Here is a 21,549-nt window from a genome sequence, read left to right as displayed (position 1 = left end):
ATCTGACCCAATTGAAATTGATTTTGTTGTTACACTCCTAGCTAGTGCAAATTAATCTTAGATCCATACAAGATCAGGGAAGCAAGACAGAGAGCACAAAGACCTCAAGTACTGAGGGAGAAATTCGTTCTGGAGAAGGTATTTTAAGTTTGGCAAGATAAATGGCCACAATGACTTGCTTTGATAGAACATCTGTAGGAAGGGGGAGGAGCGTGGCCAGCCAGGCCTCTCAGAGAAAGGCTGTAATTTAATAGCCTAATTTCCTGCCTGGTCCTGCAAAAATATCTGGGCACTCCTGGCAGCTGATGAAAATCACCAAGGGCTTGATTTCGTCCCTGATGTTGAACAAGTTGAGACCCGTCTCTGCCTCCGAATCTTGAGGAAGCTGGTTTCTAGCAGGAGAAAAAGGTTACTATGGCCTTATCATAAAATTTAAATTTGATCATTTTGCTTAGTTTATCCCATTCCTTCAAGGGGATTAGCAATGCCTGTTTGCCACATGCTAACTACCTTCACCCTGTGTTTAGTGGGGACAGTATTGTGCTCTCGGAGCTTTGATTGGTCACTATTTACCTGAATAAACAAAATCAGTGGGTTTTCTAACACTTGAAACAGGGACTTCAGTCTTTAATGGGTGCCCTCATCCAAATTTTTATTCTGATTACTCAAGTAAAAATTCCCACAGTCTCTAAAATGTCTTTAGAAAGCGTTTTCTGATTCTTAGACTGTAATGATTCTAATTAATTCTCTAACACACTGACCTAATTTCCATTATTTGCATAGTGTCCCTCTGAATAGTATACTCTTTGACAGGCCTTGGAGATAACTGATACCCCAGGGTTTTGCAGCCTGTATTGGATTACTAACACTCCCTAATTCCTGATTCACCATGCTGAATACAATGGACAGTCACACACATACATATGTGCTCAGGGCACTTGCAGGCTTCTTAACACTGAAATGTCATGATTAGAGTAATGGATTCTGAAGTCACTGTTCTATCAAAATGGAATTAAGGCTACACTGCTCCTTAATCACCCCAAATTTCCTCTTCACACAGATGCCGTTGTCCTTGAATTTCACTTTTGATCTAACAATTTTTGCACATGTATTCTTTCAGAAATTTTTGAGTAGCTCTAATACAGCTGTAGTTAAACCAGGGCATGATTTTTTTAAAAAAAAAATACTTATTTAATAATAGTGCTAAACTACATGAATTCAGTGCTTTAAAACATACTTTTAAAAAGTAAATTTACTTTTACTGGAAATAAACCACGTTTTTATTTTTTGAAATGCTTCATGTAATCTCATGAGCCATAGAAAAGAATTTTCATTAAGGACATATGTGTTCGTCATGCAATCTCTATCTTTTTCTCTGTTAATATAGTTCAAATAATGAGTATATATCTTCTTATTTGAATGATAGTAAATAATTTATAAGTAGATTCTTTTATAATTTTATATTATAATATCCAAAATTTATTTGTATTCATAGGTTAGCAGGTTATATACTTTCATATATTTTAGATTCTTATTAAATGGTTAACATAAATTATTAACTGTAAAATTTATGATTGCAAAACATAAAATATTCATTACCATTTGTTCACATTTTCTGTTTGTTGAACATTTTCTTTTCAAGAGCTTCATCAGTGAAACTTATCAGTTACCAGCTAAGTCTGTAAGTTTATACACGCATGTGTGCAAATGTGCATATGTGTGCATGCATATCCTAATTGCATGCATGTGTGTGTATGTGTGTGTGTTTACGTAAAACCATATATATATATATATAATTTTGGAGCCATAGCTGCTGGTGCTCAGAGTGTAGACCTGACTCTGTGTTCAGAGATCATTCTTAGTGTGCTCAGGGGATAGGAAGATCATATGTGGTGCTGAAGATCAAACCTGCACCAGCCATATGCAAGGCAACTTACTGTTTCTCCAGTCCATACAGAATTTTTGGTTAAGTAAATTAGGTTTTCTATTATAGTAAACCTGACTTTGACTCAAAATCACTTGTTAGTTCATTGCTACCTTCAGTATGTTGATTAAGTTTATTCTAAGACGTTTTAGAATAATGAAGTGAAAATAAGTGAACATAAAGAGATATTTGAACTTCTAGCGAAAGATTAGAGTATGAAAATAAGTGGTATTACAACGATTTGAAAGATGTTTTATTGACTCTGAATTTTTCGTAAAAAAGTTCTGCATTAAGAAGTTCTTTCTGGGGGCTGGAACGATAGCACAGTGGGTAGGGCATTTGCCTTGCACAGGACTGAACCGGCTTTGATTCCCAATATCCCATATAGTCCCCTGAGCTCTGCCAGGGTTAATTCCTGGGTGCAAAGCCAGAAGTGACCTCTGTGCATCGCTGGGTGTGAACAAAAAGCAAAAAAAACAAAAAAAAACCAAGAAGTTCTTTCTCTGCTTATTGGTAGCACATATAATAAAACAGGAATATTGCAGAGAAGATTAGCATGGTTCCTGCACAAGGGTACATGCAAATTCATGAAGTCTTTCATATTTTTACTTTTGTTAAAGTTTGTATGTTGCATTAAAACAATTTTTTTTCTTTTTGCCAAAGAGGTAGTTTGGATTAAATGTCTTATTTGAGAGGACTCCAATTTAAATGTAACTAAATAATTTACATCATTTTAAATCATCAAAACAAAAATTAAAACAAACTAAAAAATATAATTCCCCCAATGTACTAATATTTATGAGCACATTCTCTTTGAAAATATAAAATAATCAATCTATAAAATGTTCCACTGTTTTCTAAGAATCTGAAACTTGAACTTTTACTTTCTTGCAATAAAGGTGTATATACAATGATTATGATTTGAGGCTTTTCTCAAGGAAATTCTACTAATCAAGTTATTGGATTGACCTGAGGGTCTAATGTTTATTAGCAGAATAGGAATGTGAATGATAAAACCAGTTCATTTAGATTCTTCCTCTTTACTGTTACTACCAGACAAAAACAGACAAACAAAACAGCCTGAATGTTGACCTCAATGAACTGCTAATCCAAAGAAGCATTCCATTGGCACTGGAAAGATGAGTTTCACATTAACATGAAGCAAGTCTCATAAATCCAAAATACATAAACATAAATTCAGAATGTGTGATTCGTTCTTCTGTTTACTAATTGCTACAAAATGTTAGAAATCAATAATGTGTAGTGTTTGTTGATTTAACTAGGCAAAGCAGGTTATGTTCACTTAGTCATGGACTAATCCTTCAGAGATAATCAATACTGTAATTACAATATATAAAGAAACAACAAGGAAATGGAAGTCATAATAATTTATTGTAGATGATGTCTTTCTGGTGTCTCTGGATCATTTCCCAAAACAATTAGTTTTTTTTTCTACATTGTGCTACACTCTGCAGATTTACTATATAAAACAGATGATTAGCAAATAGCATCTTCATTCTTTCGAAAATTATTAAATTTGCAATTTTTCTTACAGTACATCTAGGAGGGGTAATGCATGATATGAATGATTACAAGTTTGATTAGGGTACAGAATAGAATAACATAGATTACATTTAACCTTACATTTTTAGGAATGTTTTATTAGTGAAATTCTGTTTAAATTTAATAATGACTGAGTGAATAAAATTATTTCTAAAGGGAAAAATGGGAAGAAAGAGGTACTTATTTTAATCTTAGAATCCACAGGACAAACTTGCAAGTAGTTGAAAAAACTCTACATAACTTATGTAATATTTTCCATTAAGATTACACACTTTAAAAGTTCTACATTAGCATTAACTAGAAAATAAAGGTTTTTATTTGGCATTTAGCGAATAGTAAATTTGGAAAAGATACACTTACTCTACCCCTGACCTTTTGTTATGTCTCGAGAAATTGCCATGTTTTTGATGCTTTTCTTCAGCAGTATAGCAAATCTGTGAATAGCCTGAAAAAATACAGAGTGTGCTTCAAAACTGGGGAATTAAAATACCCTGCTATTTCTGTCCAGAATTTGGTATGAAACATGGACAAAACACAGTCATTTCAGAATATATTAAATGATTTTATTTTAATAACACCAGGTCTAAGAATATGGATAAGATGACTATAATGGGCCTTTTATTCAGGCTATGATTCCATGATTTAAGGAAGGCAAGTAAATGCAAGGTAAGAGAATCCAAGAATTAATTCCAAAAGGCATAATTTACCTTGACACTGAAGGACGAAGAAAACTTAAAATGGAAGAAGCAGTGGATACTCATCTTAGTTCTTATCACACCATCCTTCCTGCCTCTACTAAATCATCAAGTGGTTCACTAAGGACATAGCTCTTTGTCTCTTTCCAATTGTATTTTTCTTATGGAAATGCAAGCCGTGACTTTATCGCTAACATGCTTTTTAATGTGCTATATCAGGAAAATTGTAAAACTGCAGTAAGACCCTTTGTATAAATTGCTGACACAAACATTTGTCATATAGTAAGAACTCAATAAATGTGAACTATTTTTATTATCACCCTTGGCTGTCATTGCTGTTTTAAAGTTCCAAATTTAAAAATATGTAGGTTATATGTATTCCATCGAAAATCAAAAGCATAAACCAGGCATTTGAATATCCCCATAGTTGCAGAATAAAGACATGAACAAAGACATCCAACCTTCTGAAAACATTCTTATTATCACAGTCTTCCCTGGGTTCATTCCAGAAACTATTTTAAATTTAATGGAAATTAAGAGGCTAAATGGTCTAAAAGTCTCTTCTCTCCTCTAATGTTGATTCCCTAAACCACCAGGTATTAGTAATAAAGGGAGAGACATTTGGAGGTGATGAGATTCTAAGAGAGGATTCTTTATTGACAGATTAGTAGCCCTTTTTTGAAGAAACTGAAGAAAGATTGGATAGAGGGCATTTCTTTATGTTATGTGAAGATACAATTAAAAAAAAAGGCCTTCCATAAAGTTAGTAGAGGACTCTCACTAAAATCTAACAATGATGACATCCTGATCCTAGAACTGCAGTTTTTACAACTGCAAAAAATAATTCTTCCTTATTTGTAAGCCCCCAAGTCTATTATAAACTGTCAAGTTGGCATTCATAAAAACAGAATATAAATTCCTCTCCTTTATTTTCTGAGGTTCCAGCATAGAAAATTAACAAAAACAAAAAAGATAAAATACCTAGCTATAAGTGGTACATGCAAGTTATAAAAAGAAAAGGTATAACAAAAGGGGACCAGCTAGTCCTAATAGCCTGAAGAATGAAGCCTGAGGCTTGGAGGATTTGACATATCTTTTACATGTAGATATGAGGTAACAGCTTTTTCTGCTTTCTTTTTGAATGTTTTGCTTCCTTCTCATGCCATACCTTTTTTTCATTTAACTACTCTTTTAATCATGCATCATTTTTTTTGAGAACCTACTATGTGTCAGATAGCGTTCTAGGTGCTCTAGTCCAATAAAAGAAAAATGCCCTGACTTTAAAAAGTTTGGAACTTTAGATTTGAACTAGGCCCGTGGTATACATAGAAGAAAGGGAAAAGTTAGGTGGGAGGGGGTTGGGCTACTCAGTAAAGGAAAAAAAAATCTAGAAAAAAATTAAACTGGTGGAAATTAGCATAGATTAGCTTACTGTTTTCAAATCAGAGCTACAGATTTGTATGAATTCAGTGCAGCAACTCTTTCGTTTCTATGTTCCTACCTGTTTTCACACTTTTTCACTATCTCTACTCACTCTACATAGACACACAGCAGAAAATTCTAGAAATTGCCATTTGAATTGAACTGTCATTTAAATATTGCTATACTTGAAAAGTGATACATAAACCTCAGTATTGGACACCCTGACTCTCAGTTGAATGGAACATCAGGTACTTATCCCTACTCCAAGGACTATTCAAATTTTGAACTGTGCCTTCATTTCACTCCTTGCTGGTGAAATGTCTCTCTGAAAAGAAACTGCTTCAAGTTTGAAATACTTTGTAAATGTGTAACATGGTGGTTCCATTAAAAATATAATAATAATTTCCTAATCTATAAAACAAAGAAATGACCTAATATAGATAGCAAATTTGTAATATGAGAAGTTCTAGATACTTATATTCTATGACAAAATAAAATTTTGGCCAAAAAAAAAGAAAATTGTCTCTTTCTGTAGGTCTGCAATTTTTCAGTTTTATCCTTCCCACTGTGAAAATGTAAGTTACACAGAGAATCACACTATGTGAAACAGAGTTTGTTAGGGGCTTGGGAGTGGGGGGGGGGGTCGGGTTTCTAGCTGACCTATTTCCCTTGAGGTCAAGGCTCTAAAAGGCAGATCATTGATAAAAAGGGTTATCATAGGTCAGCTTACCCAGGGCTGCTCTAGTTTATGCTTAATGCCTTTCTGTTATTATATCCCCTATCAATCTAATGGCATCCCAGAGCAGACAATAAAGTTTATTGTCACCCTAGTGCTTAAATAAATAATAACCACAAGCATGATTTAAAACACACAACTAGTCAGAATCCGAATCAATATTAGACTCCAGATTTCCTTCCTTTGTAAGAAACTGTACTTTCTCTACCTTTCTAACAAATATCTCAGAGGACAACTTTGATAGGCTGGTAAGCTCTCAGACAGAGAGGAGACAATAGTATGTTTGCTTCCAAGCTAAATAAAACAATAATGAAAAGTCTCACTGTTCATCTATTGACTAGCATGATGACACAAACACAGTGATGAACTCAGGAGGACACTCACTTTCAAAACCATTGCTTGACTCAAAAAAGGAAAACATAGAGAAAGAAAGCCCTGGGTCGGTAAAAGGAAGAAACAGGAAGAATTAACTCTTCCTATGACAGTCTTACCTGTAACTGCAAGCCCCAGGGTAGTAGTGCACAGTAATCTACTTTTCTCTGGCTGCCTCTCCTTATCAGCTCACCAAAGAGAGAGATTTCCCCGAACAAAACCATTGTCATCTCTCACCCAATGCAGTGTGCTAAATACTCAGCCACAAAATCCAGCACCGTATCATCTATGCACTATACGTTTTTTGTGTGTTACTCTCTCGACAGGACAAGCAGTTCAGATGATATGAGAGATGTGGATAGAAACAAAATTCATTCACAGGTCACTGAGGAGCTCTTTAAATCTTAAAGTAAGAATTGACGGGCCATCTCAGAGCCTAAACCACATCCATGATAAACAAGTACTTAGCATAATCAACAAAGGGTACTTAATTATTAAAAACATTTTTTACTTAGTTTTATTTCATATTAAATTGGCACCTTTCTGTACTTGGGAACAAGCAAGAAGGGATACTTTTGGAAACACAGTTCGATAGCAATGAGTAAGAATCACTTCTGTCACATGCAAACATTTCCTCAGCTACCTTCCTTGTAATCACCAGGTAATTCTTCACCTGGACAGGAAATCTCTGTCCTTGAAAAGCAATAGCATGTGGCAGTCTCCTCCCTTGATGGGCCCCCTCGCCCTCACCCTGACCTCTGATCAACCTTTATTGCAGAGATAAAACTTGACTTGCACTAAACACTATCATGATTAATATATTGCCATTTCTTCACCCAGACCTCTTGACCCTTTAGGACAGCAAGACAACATACTGCTAATGTTCACCCTTGCCCCTAGACATTCTACAATCCTAGGATTTTTCAATTTTCAATTTTAATGTCTGGATTGTTCGGTTCCTGAGCCTATTTTTTTCTTTACTATGGTGGGTCTTTGATGATCATTTGAAACTAGTGAATTAGCTCTTTTAAAATATTGCTTCCTATGCAATGGTCTAAAGAGCCATTATTTATCTGTGCTAACTCTTAGTTTTCAAGGTAGTGAGGAAATCTTGATGAGCTATTAACTTTTCTCATAACTATCAATGCAAACAAACTAACAAATAATGCTTGTGTGTGTGTTATTATTGTACAGAGAGCCCTTAGGATCTACCATAGGTTTGTATGACTATGTCGAAAAAATTTAATTTACAAGTGACCCAAAGGGCAGTCTCACAAATTCTAAACTTTTTATGGCTGTTTATCACGTTAATGAGATCCTCAGGGACACTTGAAGTTAAACATATAAATAAATAAATGGCTGGAGAGATAGTACAGCAGGCAGAGTTCTCCTCTTGCCATCAGTTTACCTGGGTTTGATGCCTGGCAGCCCGTATGGTCCCCCAAGTTCCCGCCCAAGTGATTTCTGAGCAGAGAGCCTGGAGAAATCCCTGAACACAACTGACTTGTTGCAGTTCAAAATAAATAAATTAATGAATGAATAACTCACTGGTGTCCACACTGGAGACAAAACCAGAGACCCATCCTTAGTGTACATTTGGTCTTTTAGATAATTCTCTCAGCAAATAAAAGTCAAAGAAAAAGTAGACAGATTTTCATCGTAATTATAAAACAAAGCTCAACTTTATTAATGTACCTTTGTATAATTCTAAAATATTTCTAAGTTCTAAATTTGTAAATACAGTATTCTGTCCCTATTTTCTTACATACACTTTCACTATTAAAAGAATGGCAGGGGCCCCAAGAGATAATATAGCAGGTAGAGATTTGTCTTGAGTGCAACTGACCTGGGTTCGATCTTTAGCATGGTTCATCTTTATCATGCTCTGAGCACTGCAAAGAGTAATTTCTAGCACAGATCTAGGTACAAACCCTGAGCAAAACTAGGCAAGGTTCCCAAATAAAACAAAACAAACAAAAAGAATGGCAGCAAATAGACAGAATGACTGTGTCACCAGTCATTCCTCATACCGAAAAACTTCCTGTCAAATCAAGTTGTATGCATGCATGCCTATGAGTACATGTACTGGGGAGATTATTGCTTTTGGGGATATTATTTCTTTGTTATTCATTGTTTATAGCTAATGTAATATTAACATGTTTGGATGAGCCTCATGCATGAAGGGACTGGCAGAGGAACCCAGGTGTGTGGAACCCAGGGGCTGAGATCTCCAAGCCTGCTCGGATTGGGACTGGGCCTTCTCCACCCAGATCCATTTTCCAGTAGCTTGGCAGCCACATCCACAAAGAGGCCGCTAGACATCTAATAGCCTTGTTCTCCCTCTTGGTGAATCTGACAAGCTACCAAGAGTCTATTGCCCGCATAGAAGAGCCTTGCAAGCTCCCCATGGCATATTCATATCTCAAATACAGTAAAAGATATATACATCCCTCTCGGAGAGCCCGGCAAGCTACTCAGAGTATTCTGCCCACATGGCAGAGCCTGGCAAGCTACCTATGGTGTATTCGATATGCCAAAAACAGTAACAATAGGTCTCATTACCCTGTCCCTGAAAGAGCCTCCAATTGTTGGGAAAGACGAGTGAGGAGAGGAGTAAGGAGAGGTGCTAAAATCTCAGGGCTGAGTGTAATAGATTTACTGGTGCCTGCTCGAGTAAATCAACGAACAACGGGATGACAGTGATACAGTGATAACTAATGTATTGGTTTTCTTTTGAAAGAGGGATAGGTGTATTATGGATGACAAATCCAAATGAAAGTATTCACATCATCCTTTAAACTCTGACTCACTTGATAGTCTGAAATATAAGTAGTAGCACTTTCGTCCTGTTGTTCATTGATTTGCTCGAGTAAGCACCAGTAATGTCTCCATTATGAGACTCGTTGTTACTATTTTTGGCATATCTAATATGCCATGGGTAGCTTGTCAGGCTCTGTCATGCGGGAGGGATGCTTTTGGTAGCTTGCCAGGCTCTTCGAGAAGGACAGAGAGATCAAACCCAGGTTGGCTGCATGTAAGGCAAACGTGCTACCCACTGTGCTATTGCTCCAGTGCAGTCTAAAATATATTCAGAATAAATGCCCCATGTTTTGTGTTTTCAATTTTAGGAAATTTAGCTCAAAAAATTCACATACCAGGCCATAGTGATAGTACAGTGGGTAGAGTACTTGACTTTGAAAGTGGCTGACTGCAGTTCAATACCCAGTATTCCCTATCCTGGAGCACTATAGGAGTGATCCCTGAGCACAAAGCCAGGAGAAAGCCTTGAGTACTGCTGGTATGGCCCAAAAACTGAGAAAGAGAGAGAGAAAGAGAGATAAAGAAATACCGAGACAGATGGCTTCGACTATCTTGAGGAAAGTTCCTCCAAACCCCATTTTGGCGAGGGTTTTCATCATGAAAGGATGTTGGATCTTGTCAAATGCTTTCTCTGCATCTATTGATATGATCATATGGTTTTTGTCTTTACTTTTGTTGATATGCTGGATTATGTTGATTGATTTCCGAATGTTAAACCATCCTTGCATCCCTGGGATGAATCCCACTTGGTCATGATGTATGATCTTCTTGATGAGTTGTTGGACCCTATTTGCTAGTATTTTGTTGAGGATCTTCGCATCGGTGTTCATCAGGGAAATTGGTCTGTAATAGCTATTAGACAAGAAAAAGAGATTAAGGGCATCCAGATAGGAAAGGAAGAAATCAAATTCTCATTATTTGCAGACCACATGATACTATATCTAAAGAAGCCTAAAACCTCTACTAAGAAACTCTTAGAAACAATAGACTTATACAGTAAAGTTGCAGGCTACAAAATCAATACCCAAAAATCCATGGCCTTCATATATGCAAACAATGAGGCAGAGGAAAGGGACATGAAAAAAGCAATCCCATTCACAATCGTGCCCCAGAAAATCAAGTACCTCGGAATCAGCTTAACCAAGGAAGTAAAAGACCTTTACAAAGAAAACTACAAAACGCTACTCCATGAAATCAAAGAGGACATGAGGAAATGGAAACATATACCCTGCTCGTGGATAGGGAGAATCAATGTTGTCAAAATGGCAATACTCCCTAAAGCATTATACAGATTCAATGCGATCCCTATAAGTATACCCATGACATTCTTCAAAGAAATGGATCAAGCAATCCTAAAATTCATATGGAATAACAAACGTCCAAGGATAGCTAAAACAATTCTTGGGAAAAAGATGATGGAAGGCATCACCCTCCCCAACCTCAAACTTTACTACAAAGCAGTAACAATTAAAACAGCATGGTACTGGAACAAAGGCAGAGCCGTAGACCAATGGAACAGGGTGGAATATCCCTACACACAACCCCAAATGTATGACCATCTAATCTTTGATAAGGGAGCAAGAGATGTGAAGTGGAGCAAGGAAAGCCTCTTTAACAAATGGTGCTGGCACAACTGGACAACCACATGCAAAAAAATGGGTTTAGACCTTGACCTGACACCATGCACAAAAGTCAGATCAAAATGGATTAAAGACCTCAACATTAGACCACAAACCATAAGGTACATTGAAGACAAGGTCGGCGAAACCCTCCACGATATTGAAGATAAAGGTATCTTCAAAGGTGACACGGAACTAAGCAATCTAGTAAAAACAGAGATCAACAAATGGGACTACATTAAACTAAAAAGCTTCTGCACAGCAAAAGATACAGTGACCAGAATACAAAGACTATCCACAGAATGGGAAAGGATATTTACACAATACCCATCAGATAAGGGGTTGATATCAATGGTATATAAAGCACTGGTTGAACTCTACAAGAAGAAAACATTCAACCCCATCAAAAAATGGGGCGAAGAAATGAACAGAAACTTTACCAAGGAAGAAATACGAATGGCCAAAAGGCACATGAAAAAGTGCTCTGCATCACTAATCATCAGAGAGATGCAGATCAAAACAACCATGAGATACCACCTCACACCACAGAGACTAGCACACATCCAAAAGAACAAAAGCAACCTCTGTTGGAGAGGATGTGGGGAGAAAGGGACCCTTCTTCACTGCTGGTGGGAATGCCGACTGGTTCAGCCCTTCTGGAAAACAATTTGGACGATTCTCAAAAAATTAGATATTGAATTCCCATTTGACCCAGCAATACCACTGCTGGGAATATATCCCAGAGAGGCAAAAAAGTACAATCGAAACAACATCTGCACATGTATGTTCATCGCAGCACTGTTTACAATAGCCAGAATCTGGAAAAAACCCGAATGCCCCAAAACGGATGACTGGTTGAGGAAGCTTTGGTACATCTATACAATGGAATACTATGCAGCTGTTAGAAAAAAGGAAGTCAAGAATTTTGTAGTTAAGTGGATGGGCATGAAAAGTTTCATGCTGAGTGAAATGAGTCAGAAAGAGAGAGACAGACATAGAAAGACTGCACTCATCTATGGTATATAGAATATCAGAGTGGGAGACTAATACCCAAGAACTGTAGAAATAAGTACCAGGAGGTTGACTCCATGGCTTCGAGGCTGGCCTCACGTTCCGGGGAAAGGGCAACTCAGAGAAGCGATCACCAACTACATTGTAGTCGAAGGCCATGTGGGGGAAGGGAGTTGCGGGCTGAATGAGGGCTAGAGACTGAGCACAGCGGCCACTCAACACCTTTATTGCAAACCACAACAGCTAATTAGAGAGAGAGAACAGAAGGGAATGCCCTGCCACAGTGGCAGGGTGGGGTGGGGGGGAGATGGGATTGGGGAGGGTGGGAGGGACGCTGGGTTTACGGGTGGTGGAGAATGGGCACTGGTGAAGGGATGGGTTCCCGAACTTTGTATGAGGGAAGTATAAGCACAAAAGTGTATAAATCTGTAACTGTACCCTCACAGTGATTCTCTAATTAAAAAAAAAAAGGAATACCGAGACAGAGAGAGAGAAAGAGAGAGAGAGAGAGAGAGAGAGAGAGAGAGAGAGAGAGAGAGAGAGAGAGAGAGTTCACATCCATGACCTGGAAACTAAAAATCAATGAGTCTTGATCTTTCAAGCAAGATTATAGCTTAAATTTTTCCTAGTTTAATTCTCATAAAATGTATAGTTTAAAATGTACTGTGTAATGGCTGAATATGTGCATATTAAAATTATTACTATAATAAAATAAATTGATATTTATCTATTCACATACTTATAAATTTGACATTTTGATTTAAGAAATATTTAAAAAATAGCTAAAACTATTCAAATAAAACCAATTACTCTTGAATACCGAATGCAATGCCTAGTGATGCACAGGTATTAGTTAAATATCTATAGTGTTGACCGTGAAATTGGGGTTGGGATTGTGTGCTTTCTGAAAGACCTGGAAGGCAGACATTCCCACAACTCTGTAGAGAATAGCATTTTTCTTGTTATGCTATCCTGCAAGGCTGCCAAATGTGGCAAACTCGTTCAGAGTGCTATTCCAGGAATTTGATGGGAAAGAACGATATTTTATTGTTATTTTCCAAAAACAGCATGGTTGACTATGCTAATGCCCAGTGGAAACTGTCTTTCGTTAGGAAGAATGAGTCAAGTGTCTTCCTATTTTTTTTGGTAATAATCACGGAGACTACACCAACAATATTCTTGTGAAAATTGACTTTGGTAACTTTTGGGGGAGGGTGTCAAGAATCTAACTCAAGGCTTCATACATCTAAACATTCACTGAGCTGTAGCCCAACATATTGGCAGTTTTTATTATGTTCTCTTTTGCTATATTCCTACATCTGACTCATGGGTATACTCACAAATCCCTGTATTAATATCTTGACTCAAAACAATAATAAAGTATAATCTTGATATTAATGATGTTTGTCCCCCCATAAAAGTTAATGTTTAAGCTTTTCTAGCTATTGCTCTTTGGTTAAAGAGCAGATTGTAAAAAGTCATGAATCTCTGTGCAATCAGATGATTTGAAACAGATGAAGAGTACTAGAATTATAATTTAAATATATTGCTATATTTTTTCTTACTACGTTGAAATAAAATGTAAATTCTGGCCTTTACTATAGATAATCAATGCTTTCTTGTACCTATGAAAGCTAAAATAAGTTTTTATATTAGCCTACCTTACTCATTTATTAGTTTTCATAAAGCTATCTCTAGAAAACAAAGCAACTCTTCTGAAGAGACATTTTAGTATAATCATGTGAAAATTAGTGATCAATCTGTGGATGAGGAGTACGAAATTAAAATTCTGAGCTTCCTGATCAATTGATCATTAAAGATATGTCTGGAGCTTTCACATAGGTCCAGAGCAATTAAAATGACAATGATGTTTCAGTTAGTGCATTTTAGCAGAGAACAAGTTGTTCCATTTATTTAGTGGAGCTCTCCTGTAATATTCACTGCTATGAGTGACACTGTTACATAAATGGACATTTTAAGACAAAAATATCATAGAGAATATTTTTTCTCAGAAAAGTAGGAATAAACGATCCTTTAGAAATTAGCAACCTGCAAATTCATATATGACACCCGGCTTAAGGCTTTCTTTTAGAAGATAATAATCATAATTCCTAGGTTTACATGAGAATGGACAACAAAGATTAACTAAAATATAGAAATCATTAAAAGACAGCTCACAACATGTCACCAAAATCTTTCATAGTTAGGTATACTCACCAAATTTTACCCTTACATAGCCTATAACAAATATTTTGTCAATGTCAGCCATTTTATGAAAGTCATTTTTATTCTAAAATCTGGAAGTTTTCAGAGTTTCAAATTATTACAAAGGTTCAATCAACTCAATTTTGATGAGGACTAATTTTGACTAATTTGATTGTCATATTGTGGGAGAAAATAAATCCACACATTTAACTGGTTTTTAATCAAACAAAAATACATTTTGAAATATAGAAACTCAAATGCTGCTTCATGTCATAACCCACAGTTGGCACATAGGTTTAAAAATCTTGTATCCACAAGAAATAAGAGAGAGAAAGGGGCTGGAGTGATAGCACAGCGGGTAGGGCGTTTGCCTTGCACGCGGCCAACCCGGGTTCGAATCCCAGCATCCCATATGGTCCCCCGAGCACCGCCAGGAGTAATTCCTGAGTGCATGAGCCAGGAGTGACCCCTGTGCATCGCTGGGTGTGACCCAAAAAAGCAAAAAAAAAAAAAAAAAAGAGAGAGAGAAAGAAGATGAGTGCTGCCATTGAGGCAGGCATGGAGAGAGGGTAAGAGGGAGGGAAACTGGGGACATTATCGGTGGAAAATATGCACTGGTAGAGGGATGGGTGTTGTGTTGGAACTTTGTATGACTGAAGTCCTATCATGAATAGCTTTGTAACTGTGCATATCACAGTGATTCAATTTTTAAAAAATGAAACCATACCATGGATGCAGGAGCTGTAGCACTGTAGCACTGTCATCCCATTGTTCATCGATTTGCTCGAGCAGGCACCAGTAACGTCTACATTGTGAGACTTGTTACTTTTTTTGGCATATCGAATACGCCATGGGTAGCTTGCCAGGCTCTGCCTTGTAGGCGGGATACTCTCGGTAGCTTGCTGTGCTCCCCGAGATATGTAAAAAGAAAAAAATGTAAAAAAAACAACCTTACGTTCACAATTTTATATGATCACAGTCAAAACTTTTATTAAAGATTTTTCTTTCATTCATTTTTATAAAATTTAGTCACTGTGGTTTACAAAACTGTTAACACAGGGTTTTATGCATCTATCATCCCAGCACCACACCGTCCAACAGAGTATGTTTTCCTCTATCATTGTGCCAATGCACAATCCCCCAAGATTTGTAGTAATGACCATTTCTGTCTTTGTTATATCTAGGCATTTGTTACTCCATTACTGTTACTTTATTTCCCTTACTTTACTTCATAGGTACTCACTTTACTTTCTATTTCTTTTCCTTCCATTTCTTCCTTTTGATTTCCTTCTTTCTTTCTCTTTCTTTCCTTCTTTCTTTCTTTCTCTTCCTCTCTTTCTTTCCCTTTTTCTTTCTTTCTTTCCTTCTCTCTTTCTTTCCTTCTTTCTTTCTTTCTTTCTTTCTTTCTTTCTTTCTTTCTTTCTTTCTTTCTTTCTTTCTTTCTTTCTTTCTTTCTTTCTTTTTCTTCTTCCCTTCTTTCTTTCTTTCTCTTTCTTTTTCTCTTTTCTTCTTTCTTTCCTTTATCTCTTTCTTTCTTTCTTTCTTCCTATTTTCCTCTTTCTTCCTTCCTTCCTCTTTCCTTTCTTTCTCTCTCTTTCTTCCTTCCATCCTTTCTTTCTTTCTTTCTTTCTTTCTTTCTTTCTTTCTTTCTTTCTTTCTTTCTTTCTTTCTTTCTTTCTTTCTTTCTTTCTTTCTCCTTTTCTTCTTTCTTTCTTTCATTATATCTTCTCTTATGCATTCTTGTTTTATTTCCTCCTTCCTTGAATAAGTTTTTTTCTCTGGACCATACTTTATTCATTTAACATGAAGGAAACTCTGGTTTATATTTTTTGCTAAATTTATATTATTTTAGCTGACCTCTTTAGATATAGAATTTCTGGACTGGGGCATTCTAAATTGGCCATGTACTCCATGGCCATGTACTCCAAATTCTTGTGTAGAATTTTAATACTGAAAATATCATGGGCCCTGAGATACATTTGCTTCTCTATCTCACTGTTTTATTATTGAAAATGCACCAAGATATAGATATTGCTATTTTGTTCATTAAATGTAAATGAAGCAGAGACTTCAGAAATCACTTTAGTTAAGTGATCTCTAATGCCCACAGTCAAAACTGCATGCATTAGAAGAATAGGTTCAAGTCAAACTTAATGTTCTGTATGACTCCTGTGTGAGCTATTCTTTAATGAAGCCTATCCACCCCTAGACAAGTATTTCCTTTGGTCTATATGCCAAAAACAAGATTTACAGTGGAATATTTGTCATTTTTGACTTGCAAGAACAAAGAGGGAGATTTGATTTGATCGCACTTCATGGTAAATATTACTATTTAATCAATAGATGTTCATTATTTCCCCACTTCTAATCACCAGGTACAATCAAGTAAATTAGAATTTCTACCACTAGTCAATGTTTTAAGAGCAGAGACATGGCTTTAAGATTCTTTTCCCTAGGAACTGGAAAGCACAAAGGTGAAGGAACTTGCATGTGGGTGACTACAGTTAGAACGTCAGCACCACATAGGTTCCTTGAGTATTGCTAGGGGTAATCCATGAGCACAAACATAGAAATTAACTCTGAGTACCATTGGGTGTGGCCCAAAGCAAATGTATGAAAAGGATTGTTTTCTACACATAAATAATCTAAATAATTTTTCAATAATCTTCTTAGATATGCACTTCAGTTAGCCACTCATATTTTAAAGGAATTATTTTAAGTTTATGGGCACAGATCCATTATCTTGTAGGAAGCATTTCATCTAACTTGGGTGAAAGAAACTCCCAACCGCTCCTGAAAAGTAGGAAATGGGGAATGAAGAGCAGCAGGTGCAAGGCTGAAAATGAATGAGGAAGGTTGTGGGGATGTCTGAATGCCATGTCAAATGCTGCATTAAGCAGCTTGGGCTCTATAAATCTCACAGTAAACTGTGGAAACACAAAGGTCCCTGAGCACTCTCTCCATCTATGATATTTATCTTTTAAAAGATCTGGCCTTCTGCACATATACACATTCGGTAATTCCCAGGTTGACATTTTCTTTGCTCTGATTCTCATAGAGTTTTCTGACCTTTGAGTAAGTGCTGAAAGGAGACTGCTTGTCCGCAACAGTGTGTGTCTCTCCGAGGGAAGGGGATTGGGCAGGGTGTCAGGAAGTGGGATTTGAGGAGCTTGGTCTGCTTTAAATGCGTCTAATTTTGGAGTTGGCATGAGTGTTGAGCTCGACATTGTGAACCACTAAGAGACTGCCAACTTCACTCCAGGGGCACTTTGTTGAATTCATATTGCAGCCACAACAGGGTATCATTTCCTCATTCACTGACCAGCAATTGTGCATCAAGCTTTCCAGAGAGAGAAGAGCAAGGAGAAGTGAGTGAAGGAAGAAAATTTCTTGTAGGTGAAAAACCCAGGATAATACTTAAAGTGACACTGTTTCAGGAATGCGAAGAGCTCAGGATACTAGACAAAGATGAGCTCTGTTCTTAGTACCTCAGGGTTTTGCTGTCAAAACAATGGTGAAAGCCAAAGTCTTCATAACGCATTTTGTGTGCAAGAACTTTTCTTTGTCGCCTAAGAATACAACATGTTCTTTTCACGTACTATCAGCTCCTCGATAGAATATTCTTTCAGGTGAAGCTTAATATTCTATAAAGAGAAGGAACAAAGGATTGAAGAAATAGCTCAGTAGCTCAAGGTACTGAGCATGTGTTTTGTATGCAGAAGATTTGAGTTTCCTTCCTGAAGGTACTCCAAGAACCACAGGAAGAAACCACAGGGCTCAGACATGCACGTATCTCCAAACACACCCAGGTGTGACCCTAAAACTGAATGAGAGAGAGAAAATAATATAGACATAAATAGGTTCTACTCTCTTCTGAATGACTCAGCTTCCAAGGATTTATCAGCTCTTCATTGCTTCTTAATAGTGAGTTTTCCTTGTTGAAATACTGAATGTAATCAAAGTAAAGTGAAATTTATCAGTTACACAGGTGGGGTGGAGAGGGAGGTGGGGGGTGGGGGGAGGTATACTGTGAATCTTGGTGGTGGAATATGTGCACTGGTGAGGGGATGGGTGTTTGAGCATTGTATAACTGGGACTTAAACCTGAAAGCTTTGTAACTTTCCACATGGTGATTCAATAAATGAACAAATTTTTAAAAATGAAGCTCTTAAATGCCCCAGGATTGACAATCAATTTATTTTATTTTTTAACCCTGGTGCACTAAAGAGACCTTCTCATGGCATGTACCTCTCTCTGCTAACAGGCATAGCAGAAGCTTACAGAGTCATTGTGGACATGATGCAGAGTGAGCAAATGAGGGGAACAAGATGATAATGATGCTTTTTCAGTTTCTTGGTTTGGTTTTGGGGTAATGCCTGCCATGCTCAGGGCCTACTTCTGGCTCTGTGTCTCTCCTAGAAGAGCTCAGAAGATCATTTGGGATGTTAGGGGATTGATCTAAGGTTGGAAAGTGCACGATAAGGGTGTTACCCACTGTACTATTTCTCCAGCCCCAGATAGTGATGATTTTAAAGGTGGTAAGTACAACGCTTTGCACAGATTTATTGGGCCTAGCTATAGTGATTCTTTTGAGAACATGCCATTGGTAACAGAAGATGCTTGGCAGAACCAGTTTTGTCTTCATTGCTGGATAAAATTTAAGCAGGAACGGTTTCTTTTTTATTATGGGACACGCTGCTATTAACTTTCCCATTACGATGAACATTTTATTTTTGATAAATACTTTTTTTGTAGGTAACAGAGATAATACAGTGTGTTAAGGTACCTGCTTGGCATGCAACCAAACTCGTTCAGCTGGATTCCAGACTCTGCATATGTTTCCCAGGAACCCTGCCAGGAGTAATCTCTGAGCACAAATCCACGGACAAGCCTGGAGTACCTACAGTGTGGCTCAAAGAACAAATAATAATAATAATAATGATAATAATAATAATATAATATTGCTATAAAAATGTTATTCTTACTGTGCTTTGAATTCTCTTTGGTAATGCACATGAATATACTTTTGAAAATTTCAAAGGTGATGCTGTTAGTAAGCCCTGTGTAATTTCTTCTCTGATAGAATGGTTGAGAGTTATGATACATTCAGGATATTGGCTAAAAACGCTTATACTATGTGCATGGATAAATTTCATCCTAGTTGGTGTTTCTCATTACAGATGTTTGTAAAAACCTGTGACTTATAATGCTAATTATTTTTAGTAATTTTCTCAGATGGGCTGGAGCAATAGCACAGCGGTAGGGTGTTCATCTTTCATGTGGCTGACCCGTGCTCGATTCCTTCGCCCCTCTCAGAGAGCCCGGCAAGCTACCAAGAGTATCAAGCCCACACGGCAGAGCCTGGCAAGCTACCCGAGGATATGCCAAAAACAGTAACAATAAGTCTCACAATGAGAGACGTTACTGGTGCCTGCTTGAACAAATCAATGAGCAATGGGATGACAGTGACAGTGACAGTGATTTTCTGTCATAAAGGAAAAAAAACCCTACACTGTGGAGAGCCGCCACGGGACCGTGCTTCGTGGACACCTGTTTCTTGTTAATTGCACCGTGCTTTGCATGAGAAGGTCTCTGAATAAATCGCTGCAAGAAGAATCTCCGGGTTGCGTGATTTCTTACACTACACCACTCTTTCCAACAGGGATATACAATATTTAAGTCAATTTATCAATTTCATAATAACCACCCATATCACCAACATGCTTGCTCCAACATGTATCAGCCCCCCCCACACTTTGCTATCTAATTGCAAATATACTTTACTTCAACAACCTTATGAACTAGTTTTTTTTAAAATCCAATTTTTAGTTTTGTTTTGGGGTTACACCTGGTAGTGGTCAAGACTAGCTCCTGGCTCTGGGCTCAAGGATCACAGTTCCTGTGAGCTATTGTCATAGCTCATTTCTTTTATTAAATATCACTCTTTTTTGCAAAAATGGCCAGCAACCTGCACTTTTACGTGAAACAATCCTCCTCAGCTTTCTAGGCACATTCAGGTTACCCCTATGCTGAAGGCAGAGCAGCCTTCGCTAGCATCCTTTACCTGCTATAGGGTCAGATTGGGCGCATCTATCTATGAGAAAGTGTAAGTATGTTCTTGTGTAAATAGCTACCCTTTTGTGTAGTCATAGCTTTGTGTGTATGTTGTTAGCATATTAGATTTGTGTGCTAGACTCTGGAGGCATTACTTATAGAATAGATTAATCTTTCTTTGTCACAAACTCACAAATACATATAGGAAAAGTAACAAATATTAATTTATGTAACTCAAATTTGTTTAGTTCGATATCTTGACTAACCTCAAATTCATCCTCATATTTTGAAATATATCACGGGCCATAGAGAACATTTTAAATTTGAAGGGGTTGTTAATAAGACTGAGAAAGAGAGATGGAGAAAGAGAGAAGGAGAAGGGGAGAAGGCTGCCGTAGAGGCATCAAGGGAAGGGTATGAGGCAGAAACTGGGACCATTGATGATGGGTAATGTGAAGGGCCAGATGTTCTGAAACCCAAATATGAACAACTATGTAACCGTGTACCTCCCTGTGATTCAATTTAAAATAATAATAATAATTATTATTATTATTATTATTATTAATATTATTTTTTAAAGGACTGAGTAGTGTACATTATTCAACTTTGCTTGTCACTGACATCTATACTGCAATGTTGAGTCTCCATTTTGTCTTTTTTTTTCTTGTTTGGAGGGTGGCACATCCCAAAGTGTTCAGTGGCACTTCTGACTCTCTTATTTGGGGTTGCTCCTGGCAGTGCTTGGAGAACCATGCAGTGTCCAGACTCAAACCTAGGCTTCCCTTGCACGATGTTTGAGGTGAGTTCATTGAGCTATCTCTCCAACCCAAGTCTCAGATAACTGTTAATAATAGAAATATTTTTCATGTTGTTAATTTATCGTGTTAATCCTCATTTTGTCACTATCTGTGGCAAACTAGTTGCATCTTCATTTTTTTATAAATAAAATTTGGTTAACTATATAGTTCCCTGTTTGAGACAGAGGTTCAAACTACAATACATAGTAATACAAATACAGTATATAGTAAAAAACACTTTTTAAAATTTAGTGACTATGAATTACAGTTATTAATGTTTAGGTTTCAGGTATACAGTGTCCCTGCACCGATCCCTTCACCATTGTCTGCT

General features: G+C 37.1%; 1 non-coding gene across 1 annotated transcript; it reads left to right on the top strand.

The window, feature by feature from the left end:
• Positions 1–2,427: 2,427 nt before the first annotated feature.
• Positions 2,428–2,531, top strand: LOC129400492 (U6 spliceosomal RNA). The gene has a single exon (XR_008627725.1). It is a non-coding gene; the product is annotated as a U6 spliceosomal RNA (small nuclear RNA).
• Positions 2,532–21,549: the final 19,018 nt, after the last annotated feature.

Source organism: Sorex araneus, chromosome X (assembly GCF_027595985.1).
Source record: "Sorex araneus isolate mSorAra2 chromosome X, mSorAra2.pri, whole genome shotgun sequence".
Taxonomy (NCBI): Eukaryota; Metazoa; Chordata; class Mammalia; order Eulipotyphla; family Soricidae; genus Sorex; species Sorex araneus.
This window is presented reverse-complemented; position numbering and strand designations above follow the sequence as displayed.